Raw genomic sequence first — 16,038 nt, 5'->3', positions numbered from 1 at the left:
GTGCAGAGTCATTTTGATACACTATGGAAAGAATGTATGAGAAAAAAATTCACAATTTTCTTTAAAGCATATTGAAGGCAGATAGAAGATAAACTAGGATATGGGTTGGGTTGATTTTTTTAACTGAAGCCCGTAGCTTTTATAATGATCTATTTGTTAATGATTACCAAAACTCCATCCCTTGTCATTCTGCCCAGCAGATATTCATATTTTGTACTGCCTAATGGGCATGCCCACATGGATGTCCCACAAACTTGTTAAATGAGCACATCCAAGATCAAGCACATCTTCCCCTCTCTGCTAACCTATTCCCTTACTGTCTTTCAAGATTCATTCAGTCTCCCAAGCCAAAAATTCTGAAGACACCTTCTATTTCTTTTTCATCCTGGAACTGTCTAGCCAAACCATTAGCAAGTCCTGCCCATTCTTGCTCAGAAACTTCTCTTGGAATTGTCCCCTCCTCTCCTTCCCAAGTCACTGCCTTTTCTTATTTCAGATTTCCATCAACTCTTACCTGGATTATTACGTTTGTTTTCTATCTAATCTTATTGTATTTGTCTCCTTGAGGCCATCCTCTACACAGCTCCCAAATTAACTTCCTTTAAAAAAATCTATTTCTACCATTTATCTGCTTAAAATTTTAGATATCTACATCTTACCTGGAAAACAAAACTCAAACTCCTGGGTAGAGCATGAAAGGGCATTTAAATGTGCCCACAATACACCTTTCCTGCAGCAATTCCACATTTCCCCATCTTCAGTCTCATTGACTTTATCACTGCTATGGTTTGTCACTGTAGAAAAGTATCCTTCCCTGACCATTGCATATGCTATTCACTATGTCTCAAATGCCCGCTTTCCTCTTCTTAGACTGGACATCTTTTCATCCTTCAAGATACTTATGAAAAAATCACTTTTTCTTTCCCTAACTGGACCTGACAAAATTACTTTCTCCCTATATCCATAGAGCACATTGTTTCTACCTTTATTTTTGCATTTACTCCCATTTTATTGTAACTTTATCTGATTATATGTCAGAGCTCTTTCAATTGGCAACAAAATTACCAAGGGTAAAGGCTGGATCTCATTGACCTTTTAATCTCCCATGTCTCTAATTAGCCTGGTAAATGGCATGTGTTCAATAAATGAATGACTGATTATCACTATTGGATACTATACAAATAAGTAATTACCCTTTAGGAATAATCGCAATGTAGGCCAAGACTACACACAATACTTCTTGGAGAAGAGGTAGGAAATAAATCTCATGGAGATTTAGAGATTTATCTGCAAGGAGTATTTTGAAAGAAAACATAACTCTGTCCTCATTAACAGCATAGCTTTGATAGCAAACAACTAACATCCTTAAGGTAGTGTGAAATCAAAACTCTGCTTGTAAAAGAGAAATTAGGGAAATTGGCATTCTAGTCTTAAGTATCTTCTTCGTAAAGGTGGTAATTGAAGCTTTGGCGTAGGATGAGGATATCAAGGGATCAGGTGTAGGGAGAGAAGGCTACATACATAATCCATATTGACTCTCAAATTCTTCCTGAAGATGCTGCAGTTAAAACATTCCTGTGTCTGAGTATGGGTAGTGTTATGTTTTAGCTTTTGCTTAATTCTGTTATGTTATGTCATTGATAATCTCTAATTTGTATGCAATCAAGGAGAAAGCCATTTAGTAGTAAGAATGCTTTCAGCTGATTAAAAGTTCCAATTTTTCTGGGCATCCTGTTCAAATAAACGGCAAATTTGAAGACAACATCAAAATGCACTACCTTTTCTGTTTTATGCACTTCCCTTCTTTTCCCTTTCACTTGAGCAAGTAATAATGCAGATTTAAATTACCTGCCAATTCTTGAAATGGTTTTCCTGATGAAGTTAAATTGACATTTTGGCATACTTGGTAAAATTACAACAATATCCATCTTATATTCAATATGTTCTTTATAATTTTTATTCATTATACTACTTATTAAGAACTGGTTATAAGACAGTTTGAGAGGAAAAAAAATGCTAGAAACTCAAAACAACAAAGCATTTCCACTGTTAGAGAGCTTTTTCATACGTTATGTTCCAAACTGCCTAATGGAGATTTAAAACACTCAATTCCAAGCAGTTATATGCTACAAGGTATGTAATAAAACTGAGGAAGAGCTCAAATGCTAGGGAAATGGAAGAAAGAACATTTCCTCTTTTATAAAAACTCCATTATTTAGCATCAGTTAATCACATTGTAGAGTATAATAGATTGGTTGGTGGGTTGGTTGGTTGACTGGCTGGCTTAATGGTTAAATTTTTTCCATATAGAAAGTTAGAAGATCCTGGATGTCATAGATCTCACTAGCCTGGGTGTAAGAAATCCTAGAATCTAGGTTATGAGGATGTAGGAAACGTTTGTATTAATCCCAGAAGGTAGCCCAGGGCCTGCAGTCATTTCCTCTTTGAACAAATAAAATAATGAATAAATGGTCAAACCTCTTTATATTTCTGCAGACGATCAATAGAAATGTTGATCCCATTGAGCCATCAACACATTAGTGCATATATTGGAAATCACATGAGGTAGGATGAGAGCATCTGTGGAAACATGATATCATCCTTACGAAGGATTCTCTAACTTGAACAAAAGGGCAAAGTCACTAGGGAAGATTTTGTTTTTTAGGGGAAATACACACTAGGAGAAGCAGATAGGAGGGCCAGCTAATGTTTCAGTTCTCTATTACATATGTTTTCCCTTCTAGCAAATGAATGGATTGGCCTAAGAACAAAATACTGACTTTGTCCACTTCACAAATGGCAAAATATAGGAAAGTTAAAACAAGTGAAATATGTGGTTGTGAATAATACAGACATGATGACTGATGATCAAAACCCATGTGGCTATGGAAGCCACCCAGATAGTCACACACAGCTAGGACCATTACAGCAGAGCCGGCAGCATAAAGGCAAAACTCCAAAGTTGAAAGAAAAGGGGGAAAATTACTGATATTGATCCAATAGAAATATGTTAATATTGATGCAGTTCAGCCTTGATTTCCCAACACATAAGTGGTGGGAACTGACTGCCCTGAGCTTTTTGGACCACAGGGAAGTCCACTTTCCATCTCTATTCCATTCAGGTCATATCCCTGGGAAGACTCCCCTGGGTCCCAGAGACAGTTCAATGGCAAGCTCTTTAGCCCTGAATGTAGCAGAGTATCCTTTACCATACTTGTCCCATCATCTGGGAGCTGTCTTGTGGTAATGGAGAAGATCTAGGAAATCCAGAGTAAATGAAGACAAATACGTTTGAACTATGCTGGGCCACATAAACTGTACTAGAAGTCTAAAAAAATAGATGGGGGTTCTCAGTAGATTTTCACAAAAGCTCTACTCATAAACTCCCAGATATTATTTGCAGCATGTATGGTTTCACCATCTTCATACAAAGTCATGCTCTGCAATGGAAGAGTCCGATTGTGTGTTGTTAAAATCACAATGGAAGAAAATTGAGCTATTGACAATACTATTGTTTACTCATAAAATAAGTTACCCTTCCTCCCCATTTTCCATCTAGAACATCCTAGCCAACTAAATTAAGCCATTTTAAAATTTGAAAGCGCCACAAAAAGGATCCAGATGTTTATAGAAGGGAAAAGGGTGAGGGTATTATGTGCTTATTTTCTTATTTTTTTGGCTATTTGATTCAAAGTACTTTGTTTGTTAAATCAACAAGGGTTAGCAATTTCTTTTCTGAGTCTTACTAAGAATGTTATCTCTAAAAAGTGGATTTGTTTTTATTAAATTCAGTTGTTGATTCGTTCCACTATTGTTTGAGTTTGTATTTGGTGCCAGGCACTGTACTAGGTTCTGAAACTATTTTAAGGAACAATACCAACATGATCACTTCTCATGAAATAACATTATTGTTCCCTTTTAGTTAGTTATAAATAAATTTGGCCACTTTGGAAAAAGTGAAAAATTTATACATTATTATTTTATTTAGGCTATTAAATTAACTATTTGAGTGAACACCAAATATCTCCCAGGTTATCTGAAAACGTAATGCACTTATAATTAAAATTCTATTATGACTGTTTTAGCATTGTCCTCTGATTCTAAAGCTTTTTTGGAAGAATAAGAGCTGGCACCTAATTAAGCTATTTTAAAAAGGTAAAATAAGGGGAATAAAGTTGGTCTGTAGATAACAAAAGACAACACAAACTTTTAGTAATTAAAGGAGTATAGTAGTGATATAGGCCTTGATGGCTAGATCAATAAATAGAAATAAATATCCCAGAAACAGACTCATGTGCTTTTTGTAAAACACTGTGGAAGTCACATGTTTACTCTGCTCCTTCCCATGAAACTTACCAAAACATCTGAAAATCAAAACCATAAACTATTTTTCAAACTGAAAATACAGACATTTGCTCTCACCCTGAGGAGAATGCCAAATGTTAATTCACTGCCATCCAGAACTTGGTTGAAGTATAGATTCCTCTGAAAGAAAATTAGAGTGCCCCAAGAGGCTAACCACATTTCTATTTTATTTACTCAAACTACAAGAATTGGGATCATGGCTGTGGAAGGGAGAATGTGAGGGTCAAATTTAACACTGACAAGTGGTGGGAGAGTAACTGAAATACCTACGTAGACATTCATTTTTACCATCTAGCTCCTCCCACTCAACTATTCAATACTGGAGAAATGGCTTTCAGGTGTGCTAGAGTAAAGGGAAGGAAATCAGCCAGCAGGGTTCATTGAGCAGAGATAAATTGCTGCATAAATGACCCGTGAACTAGAGGGCTGCACCATGGACTGTGCTGTCTTCTTTCCTGTATGATCTGCCCATCCCAAAATGTGAGCTTCTAAGGTCCTCACACAGAGTAGACTTTGGTAGGAAATTGCCCTGAGACAACAAACCCAAACTAAAGCTTCAGTTTCCCAAGATCATGCACCCCTCAGGTGATGGTAGCATATAAAACTGCCTCTCTTCAAATTGCATATTAACTCCACTTAAATATAAAAGGAAGTCATATAAATTGGGTCTAATAACCAATTATAAAATAGCATGTCAGTGTTACAGAGCAAGAGAATATAAAAATAACAAAGAAAAAATAGAGTAATAGAAATATGTAAGGAGGCATAATTGTGCTAATTTCTTCATTTTTATGTTAGAGAATTAATGATACCCTCTAAAGTTAATATCAACGAAATTAGATCTACGTTAATTATTTGATGTCATAGAAGTAAAACTAAAGGAAAGAATGTGGGCTACAGAAATTCCAAGTGACCCAAAAAGAGGTGAGAAAGGGACTCAAAAGAAAAAAAAAATACATAGACCAGATAACAAAAAATAGAAAACATAGGAAGCATTAAAAACATAAAGTATAACCTTATTTTTAAAAAAGACTAAGTGATAGCTGGGTGCGGTGGCTCACGCCTGCAATCCCAGCACTTTGGGAGGCCGAGACGGGCAGACCACGAGGTCAGGAGATCGAGACCATCCTGGCTAACACGGTGAAACCCCGTCTGTACTAAAAATACAAAAAATTAGCCGGGCATGGTGGCGGCGGGTGCTTGTAGTCCCAGCTACTCCGGAGGCTGAGGCAGGAGAATGGCGTGAACCCGGGTGGCAGAGCTTGCAGTGAGCCGAGATCGCACCACTGCACTCCAGCCTGGGGCGACAGAGCGAGACTCTGTCTCAAAAAAAAAAAAAAAAAAAAGACTAAGTGATATATATGTTTTCATAAATGGCAGGTTAGACAAATCAGAACAACTGAAAAATTGAGATGAAATATATTAAATCATCTGATGAAGATATTATATATACACAATGGAATGCTATTCAGCGTTTAAAAAGAAGAAAATCCTGTCATTTGTGTCAATGTGAATAAATCTGGAAGACAATCTGTTAAGTGAAATAAGCCAGGCATAGAAACACAAATACCTCATGATCTTATATGTGGAATGCAAAAAGTCGATTTCATAGAAGCAGAGAGGAGAATGGTGGTTGCCAAGGGCTAGGGTTGGGTAGACCAGGGAGATGTTGATCGAAGGACACAAAATTTCATTTAGGAGGAATGAGTTCAAGAGATCTGTTGTACATCATGCTGACGATGGTTTACAACATTATACTGTACATTTGAAAATAGCTAAAAAGAGTAGATTTCAAGTGTTTGCCACAAAAAATGATAGGTATGTGAGCTAATGCCTATGTCAAGTAACTCGATTTCACCATTCCACAATGTATACATATATCAAAACATCACGTACATAAATATATACAATTTTTACTTGTCAATTAAAACAATAAATAAAATCACTGCTTTAAAAATTAATTAATTAAGACAAAGACTCAAAAAGTTTAAAGCTTCCTCTTAACAGCTTTGGGAAGATAATAGGATAGTGCCTTATTTTCAATCTACAATGTGAAAATCCGATGAAGTAAGGAAAGCATTTAAAGCCATTATTCTATACTATAATCAAAATTAATAAAACATGAATTTAACAGCAACTGGGACATAATTAAAGAAACCATTGCTAGCATATAAGTTTCACTAAAAGAAATTACCAGAACAATGCACAAAAAGGCAAAAAGTAGGAAAATACAGAAGAAAAAATCATGGAAGTTATGCAAGAAGTTTCCAGAAGAGGAAAAAGTTGAAGCAGATGCAATATTTTAAGAGATAATGACTAAGACATTTCCAAAACTGATTAAACACATTAGACTTTTAAAGGTTAAAAAAATCCTAAAATTATTGTTTGAAAAGAAAAGAAGTTTTAAAAGAAAAGAAACTTACACCTGGACACATCTGAGCGCAACTGCAGAAAACCAAAGGCAAAGAAGTTTTCAAAGCAGCTAAGAAAAATAGATTACCTTCGAACAACAACAATTACACTGACAGCTGACTCCTCAACACCAGCAATCTTAGAAGACCATGGAATGTTTCCTTCAATGGGCTAATGTGAATTCTATGCACAGCAGAAATACCATTCAAGAATAAGTTTGAGCTAAAGACATTTTCAGAAAGAAAGTAATAAGACCCACATTAAAGAAATTATTTATTAAACAATTTTTTAAACTTTTTTCTTAAAAAAACTTTTTTCTAAAAAAATTTTTTAGTTTTTTTAAATAGAATATACTTACCCGCAGTTCCTGTAACTCCAATCCTAGGAATTTATCTCAAATAGGACAAGCATAAAAAGATGTACATACAAGATATATGAATTGCTTATTTTTTCAAAAATTTGAAAGCAAGCAAAATGTACATCAATAGGAGATTATTTAAATGAAATATGATGCATTCATAGTTTGTATTAAGAGGATTATACAAGTCTTTTATACTCACAATGAAATATAGTCTCAGAATTATAATAAGTAGAAAAAAGAAAAAGTAAAAAGCATCTCATGGGTCAGTATGTTTCATATGATCCAACATGGGTTCAAATTTACAAATCTCAGCCGGGCATGGTGGCTCATGCCTGTAATCCCAGCACTTTGGGAGGTCGAGGCAGGTGGATCACTTGAGGTCAGGAGTTCAGGACCAGCCTGGCCAATGTGGTGAAACCTCTCTACAAAAATACAAAAATTAGCTAGGCATGGTGGTGTGCACCTGTCGTCCCAGCTACTTGGGAGGCCAAGGCAGGAGAATCACTTGAACCCAGAGACGGAGCAGTGAGCTGAGGTCACCCCACTGCCCTCCAGCCTGAGTGACAAAGCAAGACTCCATCTCAAAAAAAAAAATCTTATTTGTTATAAGTTTACATCTAGAAAAGTCAAGAAGCATATGCATGTAGTCATGATTCCTGGGGTGTGGTATAAGGGGATATTTTCATACTCTCTGTTTTATTTGTATTTTTTACTATCATAATTTTTGATTGGAAAAACAAAAGCTTTTAAGAAGAATCTCATATTTATTGAGACTTTACTGTAAAATTATATTTATCCAGCTAACATCATTATGTTAGACTCGTTATCTCATTTGGTTAGTCCATGGTGTTAATGAAGCCTACCCTGAAGTTTTGTTTCCTGTGTAGGTCAATTACCTCTGCACAGAGAACAAAATGACTCGTTTGTGCATTATCTATTCCCCCAAGGAGCCAGGCTTTCAAGTTTACCTGAGTTCGATGGCAAGAGACATTGCTTGGATGTTGCACAGCATAGAAAATGGAAAAATCAACTCGAACCATGTGAACCTGGGAGGTGCTGGAGGGTGGGGAGAGGGGACAGTTAGTATGTCTTTCACCAGCAAAGAATGACTCATATCTTATTCTCTTTGAAGAATCTACCTTTGTTTTTCCCAGACCACCGCATTTCCCAGATTTCATTAGTCAAATCAAAACAAAACTGCAGTAATCAAGAAACTCTCATTTCTCGGCACTCCCTTTTCATTTGCCTTATTGTTCCCCACCTTCTCTGATTCAGAGTATGTCCCCCTTTTTCCCATTTTCATTCTAATAATAAAACCTCAAGAAATGGGGACTGACCAAACCACTACCTATTTCCTCAAGAAGGCATTCTAATTTTTTCAGTTCTGGTGAGCAGCATCAGCAATTTTGAAATTTGAATCTCACAATTTTTTTCAGGCTTGCAGTTTTGCTTCTCAACTTTGCAGCAAGTATAATAAAACCTGGTAACATTTTTTGGACGCTTGTCTCATATACAGCCTGCCATATAAGCCCACAGCTTCATTCCAATCTGAATATATCACTGTCCATTTATAACCAGTCATGGAAGGAATTTGAGCAGCTTGTTGGATTGTTTATATTGAATATATGGAAGAGTTGGGGTTATACATTCCAGCACGTCGTTGTAAGTGATGTACTATGTAAAATTCTAAACAAGTCATCTCACAATTCTTGAAAGAATATCTAGCATATGAATACATTGTAAGGAGAAACAGATCTTGCAGCATTCTCTATGTTTCTTTTGCAACATATTCATGGGCTTTGTTTTTGTTTGTTTGTTTGTGTTGTTTTTTTTGAGACAGAGTCTCACTCTGTCACTCAGGCTGGAGTTCGATGGCACAATCTTGGCTCACTGCAAATACCGCCTCCCGGGTTCAAGCAATTCTCTTGCCTCAGCCTCCCTAGTAGCTGGGATTACAGGCACACACCACCACACCCGGCTAATTTTTGTATTTTTAGTAGAGACGGGCTTTCACCATGTTGGCCAGGCTGGTCTTGAACTTCTGACTTCTTGATCCGCCCGCCTTTGCCTCCCAAAGTGCTGGGATTACAGGCATGAGCTACTGCGCCCAGCCTGTGGTGGGCCTTTGTGTTAACAATTAATAATGTTTCAGTTCTCTTTATATTGTGGAAGACATTTTACACTTTTAAAATAGTTGTACTACCAGTAGCATCTGTAGAGAAGTATTTCTTTATGAAAAAAAAGTCATCTATTATGCCACAATGAATGAGGTACACAATCTCTTCAATTGTCCTCTCAATGGGTTTCTTATTTCTATGTGGAATTTCATATCACACAGTGTCCTGTAAATAAACATTAAAGTCCACCCTTTACTTCAAAAAAACATCATCTAACATTTAATATTCTGATAACCAAGGAAAGAATAGATAAGGTCCCAGAAATTTATGATTTGAGTTTTTCTTTTAGAAATCCCTAGATATGCGTGTATGTAAAAGGGAGTTTATTTTTAACAATAAAAACACAAAAAAGAAATTGCTAGATGTTTTCTCCTGGGGGATATGGAAGAAATATGTGTTAAATAAAATACTTCTCAAGATTTTTTATATATAGGCTGACTCTTAACTTCATAATTAATATAAAGTCATAAATTTCCATAGAAAACTACTTCAGAGGTAAAAGTGCTGAAAAGAAATTCATTGTCAATCAATCACATTTATTTTTGAAACTCTCCTTCCTGTCAAGATTGGTTAAGACTTCTTGCTACAGCGGATGCTAATTAGGGTGAACATAGATTCCAGTTTCTGAAACAGTCCTAGTTGATTTAAGCCTCTTGGCCCTGTTCATCTATTAATTGCACTCCTTTTAACTTTTAGCAGTTTGAAACTTCTAATTTTAATAGTTCAGTCACTCCTTTTCACATATTTCTCTTCATTATGTCTCCTGACGTAAACTTCTCTTAGAAATCGAGAATAAATGAAGAATTGAAGAACGCAGAAGCACTATCCTTATCTACCCTGGTCCTTCACCCAGGGCACCTGCTAAGGCTCACTCAGGGCTACCATGCTGCCCAATTTTCAGGGATGTCGTCCCCATCAGAATCTCTATGGGCGGTGCTCTCCTTCCTTTTATTGTACTTACGCTGTTGTACATTAACCTGTGGCCAATTTTTTTGTACATTACCCTGTAGCCAATGAAACACTTGGATATTTAAACCTAACCCCACTGAAGTTAGTTTAAAATTTTAGATCTAACCCCACTGAAATTAGGTTCTCTTTTGTTTGTGTGTGTGTGTGTATTTAAACTTTAAAAAGACTTTTTAAAAGTCTTTTTAACAAAAAGAGAGTGGCAAGGACTTAAGAGTGGAAAAGTGATTTCAAATATGGGAGAGACAAAAAGAATTTGAAAGAGTTAGTGGAGTTTAGAAAGTTGAATGCCAAGTGCCAACAGAGAGCCTGCCTGGCAATCCCAGATGGGCTCATTACCTGGATGTGCCCCTTACTACAAAGGAGAGTGGAAGGGGCTCTTGTGTTGATTCCTGAAAGCGTGTATGTTGGACTCCACATTCTCTCTACATTCTGGAACACCATGGTGCCTTCCCTAGCCTGTTCTAGCAGAAGCAGAAAATGCTCCAGATTCATGGACGCCAGAAACGTGGAAAGAAGAAAAGAGATGCTGAAGTGAAAATAGAGAGATAATTAAAAGTCTACACTCAAGACAGTGGGACACCTCCCCACAACATTTCTGTGTTCCTCAATTCCAAGAACACTAGCCACCAGGCATATAACCTTCTGGGAGGAGGACTGGAGGAGGAATACTTTTCTTTGTTTTCTGGAAAATCTCTGGTGCAGCGAAATGACAAATAGGTACTGACATGAAGAGGGTAAGAGTTCTGCAACAAAATGACCAGATTCCCAAAGAAAGGCCATCAGGTGGCAAGCTGTAACCGCACACACAGAGGTTCCAATCAGGATGTTTAGGACCTTTCTCTTAAGCATTCAGTTTTAAACATCATCAGAAATTTGAGGAAAGCATCCGATTTTATAAAAGGCAGAGACCCAAGCAAACAAACTACTTGGCTCAGCTTTCAGTTCCTGAAAAAAAAAAAAAAAAAAAAAAAAAAAGAACCCAGAGGAAATGAGAATATGGTAGGGTTGTTTTAAAGGTTAAAAAAATCCTAAATATGGAATACAGAGGAAGAATAATCAGATAATAACTTTTAACGGGAAATAAAAATAACATCGCTAAAATTAAAAAGTTATTAGAAGTGTAGGAAGATAAAGTGGAGAAATTCTATCAGAAAACATAAAAAGATAAAAATATACAAAATTTGTATCATAAAAATAAAAATAAAATAATTAAAAGGTGAGTTCGAATGATAAAATACGCAACAAATCCAAGTTCAAGGAGAATACAGTGGAGAAAAAAGATAGGAAGACATTATCAAAAATTAGTGCAAGGCCAGGAGCAATGGCTCACCCTGTAATCCCAGCACTTTGGGAGGATGAGGCAGGCAGATCTCCTAAAGTCAGGAGTTCGAGACCAGCCTGGCCAACATGGTGAAATCCCGTCTCTAATAAAAATACAAAATTAGCCAGGTGTGGTGTTGTGCACCTGTAATCCCAGCTACTCAAGAGGTTGAAGCAGGAGAATCACTTGAACCCGGGGGGCTGAGGTTGCAGTGAGCCGAGATCGCGCCACTGCACTCCAACCTGGGTGACAGAGTGAGACTCCATCTCAAAAAAAAAAAAAAAAAAAAACATGGTTAAAGGAATTTTCCTCAAATTGAAGAATGTGAATTTGCAAAAAGAAAAAATTTCCTATTTTAATGCACATCTCTTCTCTGAAATTTCAGAGCAATAGGAATAAACAGAATATTGTAAATGCTTTCAGAGAGAAATAGATTTTTAGAAAAAAAAAATCTGAAATCAGAGTATCACCAGACACTCTATACCACATTTGAAGATAGACGATGATAATGCAACGCCTTCACATTTGTGAAGGACATTTTTATTCACACTAAAATTCTGTTCCCAACCAAACGATCAATCAATCAACGTCAAACTATCAATCAAGTACAGCAACGTATTAAAAGCATTCTCAGATCTCCCATGAACATCATCTCAAGAAGTTACTGGACAATGAAGACGTTAACTAAAATAGAGGAAGACACTGAATCTTCAAAATAAGGAAGCCAGAACAGAGGAGAGGAGAAGTTCAGGATCACTGTGCAACAGCTCTAGAGTGAAACTAGTCCACATTGGAGCCAGGAGGATAGAAGGCTCCAGAACTCATGTCTCCAAGGGCTAGGGGTGGGCTGGCGAGGGGCAGAATTGATAAAACATCAGTTTTGTTTGATCATGGGGAAACTAAGATTCAAAAGTGTCTTATTGATCAGCTGGAAAGCTTGATATAATACTTGTGATATGTAAACCTAGGCAAATAAAAAATAAAAATCATAAGTAACTTTTGAAAAACAAAAATTGCACAAAATAGAAAATTTAACTATGCTACTTGACTCAGCTCTGAGCAACACTAACATAGTCATAGCAATATAAATAATGACCATGAATTCAACAAAACTAATGTAAAAACATTATGTTAAAACAATAGGTAAAGAGGAAGTATGAGATGAGGTAAAAATGCTAAATCTTCATTTGATAAGAGAGAAATGCATAGTAATTAAAAATGACAGTTAAAAAACAGCATTAGAAAATACAAGAAAGTAAATGCCCAAAGAAATAGCCAAGAGGGCTTGTGAAGGGGAACACAGAACTAGGATATTTGGGCTTCAAGGAGATATTTTTCAATATCAACCTTGTAAAGATTTTTTGTAGAGTTCAAACTATGTTAATATATTACTTGGGAAAGTGAAAAATAATATTTCAAATAGAATGAAAATTAATTAAACTGGAAGGAAGGAAGGAAGGAAGGAAAGAAAGGAGGGAGGGAGGGAGGAAGAGAAGGAAGGGGGAGGGAAGGAGGGAGGGAGGAAAGGAGGGAAAGAGGAACTTTTCATACATGTATTTCATTCCAACTACCAGTTAAAGGAAATAATCTGTGTGGTCAATTCTATAGATGCCAAAAAAAAATGATACAATTCTATACCCATTGCTGATATAAATGAAATCAAGGAAAAAGCCCACAGCAAAAACAAACAAGAATTTCTCTTTATCTGTTAAAAAAGAGCTTCCTGAAATCTACAGCAACCACTGCGCTATTAAAATGACAAACGAGATGAGAACAAGAATAGTTACTCTCAACACTAAAATTTAGTAATTACTTACAATCACAGCCAATACCACCGACTAGAAAAATAAAAGAAGTCAATGTCATGAACAATGACCACAGTATATTGTTAAGTGAAAAAAAAAAGATGTTTTAGTACGTTCCCATTTATGTGTGTGTGTATACATACTACTAAAAAGTAATATAAGATAAAATTTAACACAGATCATCTCTGGGTAGAATTATGGATGACTTTTAGCTTTTATTTGCTGATATATGTGTGCAGTTTTCTACTGTTGCAGAATTTTTGAAATTTTCTACAATGTTCCACATGATTATTATATATTATACTTTTTATTAGTGCCACATTCATTCTAAGAAACTTTCTTATTTTTTTTACCTTTCTGAAAAACATGTCCTTATCAGCCATCTTCTTCTCCATTCCTTCTATCTTTGTTAATAAACTTGAAACTGTAACTGAAAAAAAATGAATTTAAACACATAATTTATATTTAAATTACCTCCATGTATTGTTCTGCGCTTCAGAGAAGAATTGATCCTGAGTAAAATGGTGAAATTGAAGAGATACTTCTTTAATAGCTCCCTGACTCCCTTTTTTGTCTCTTCTACTTCTATTTCAGTTTTCCTGAAATCAATTATGAATTGATTTTTGAGTGTAAGTTTGTGGTTGTTTACACTCATCAAGACAGTCAAATTTTAAATCTTTCATCCCATAGCTGGTGCTTCCCAAGGTTCTGATCTGTGCCATACTTGATTTCATAAATACTTAATTGCTGTTAGACGGTGTCCCCATGACATCTGTGCGTGCCGCAGTTTTGGTAACATAGAACTCTTCTTAATGAAACTCCAATTAATGTACCTAAACTACAATTATATCATCCATTCCTTTTGTAAAATGCAATGGCTGATGCCCAAAGCATGCTAGACTCTCTCACCTTTTAGCTGTCCAGCATAATCAAGAGCTTCTGTTTCTGCCAGTTGACTTGTATGCGTACCAAAAAGTTGGTAACATTTCTTCCCAAACCAGTTGTCCTTACTGTTTTAATGATATAATTAAATTATATTCTAAATGTGATTTTGAAAAGTGTGACAAGTGTTGTTTCTATGAAAATACATGTGAATATTTTTAAAAACTGAATAAAGGTGAGTTGCTAAAAATAACACTGTTAAATTAAATGTTGGCAAGATAACTAAAACACTAGTTTTTAAAACTAATACCAACCCAGTACAGTCTTCCCTCACTACTCTGCAAGTTTCTTTGATTTTTCACTCCATTTTGAAAAATAAAAACATTAAACCATATGTCATGCATTATGTGGTATATGTAAATAAAAGCAATGCATAATTATAAGCAGAAGATCTTTACCCAAAGAAAAGGCCTTGACTTATATCAAAAGATCAGTGAATGAGTGCACAATTTTATGTTTTAAATGTAAGTATTAAAAGGTATTTTTAAATACCCTCCTATAACCAAATTTTATAATTGGGTTAATAAACCAACTTCTGGACCAAACTGCATTAGTTAAAAAATCTTCAACTGAACATAAAAATTATTCATTTACATATCTGCCTCTCCTACTGGAAAAGGAGTGCAACCACTACATACAGGTCTTACTCTTTGCTCTCTAGAACCAACTAAATACCCTTAATAAATGTTTGCCTCCTTTTTTTTTTTTTTTTTTTTTTGAGATGGAGTCTCGCACTGTCGCCCAGGCTGGAGTGCAGTGGCGCGATCTTGGCTCACTGCAAGCTCCGCCTCCCGGGTTCACGCCATTCTCCTGCCTCAGCCTCCCGAGTAGCTGGGACTACAGGCGCCTGCTACCACACCCAGCTAATTTTTTTTGTATTTTTAGTAGAGACGGGGTTTCATCTTGTTAGCCAGGACGGTCTCTATCTCCTGACCTCGTGATCCGCTCGCCTCGGCCTCCCAAAGTGCTGGGATTACAGGCGTGAGCCACCGCGCCCGTCAATAAATGTTTGCCTCCTAAAAACATTCAATGGCTCCTCATGGAAGAATAACATAATGTCAAATTCTTGATTTTTACCTTCAAAATTTCCTGTGAATTTTTATTAAACTTCATAAATCCAAACTGAAGCCCTTGGGCAAATTGTTCTGCTTGATTTCCTTTAGCAAAAGATCAAAACTATTTATCTGCCTTTTCTCATGTGGTTGGTCCACTTAGAATGCTCTCCCACTCATTTCAATATCCTATGCAACCATAACCCTAATTCACACAGCCATTCAGGGAGGTCTTAAATGCTTTCCCTAACTCTTTACCCCGACCTGATGGTTGGCTATTTTCCTTTCTGGTATCGAAACACAAGTCATGATAAGCCAGCTCACTCTGGAAAATCCTGGGACTGGCTGAAGACCCAAACAACAAACCAGCAAGGACCCAAGGGAACTGGTCTTACTCAGAGCTAAATGTAGAAATTCAGAGATGCCATTGAGCAGCTGAGACACAGCACTGGGCATGATTATAAGTTGAGTAATGATTCAGACAAGAGTCAGCCCAAGACTTCCAAGCCCAGAGCACAGGAAAGGCAATAATAATCTGGGTGGAAGACTGCCATCATCCTTGAGTTGTGCTGTGAACTTACAGACTCCAACAAGATCTCAGAGACTCTGTGGGCTACAGGACTGTGCAACTGGT

The sequence above is a fragment of the Pongo abelii genome, chromosome 14 (assembly GCF_028885655.2).
Source record: "Pongo abelii isolate AG06213 chromosome 14, NHGRI_mPonAbe1-v2.0_pri, whole genome shotgun sequence".
Classification (NCBI taxonomy): domain Eukaryota; kingdom Metazoa; phylum Chordata; class Mammalia; order Primates; family Hominidae; genus Pongo; species Pongo abelii.
The sequence above is the reverse complement of the archived record's forward strand: the minus strand, read 5'-3'. Positions refer to the sequence as shown.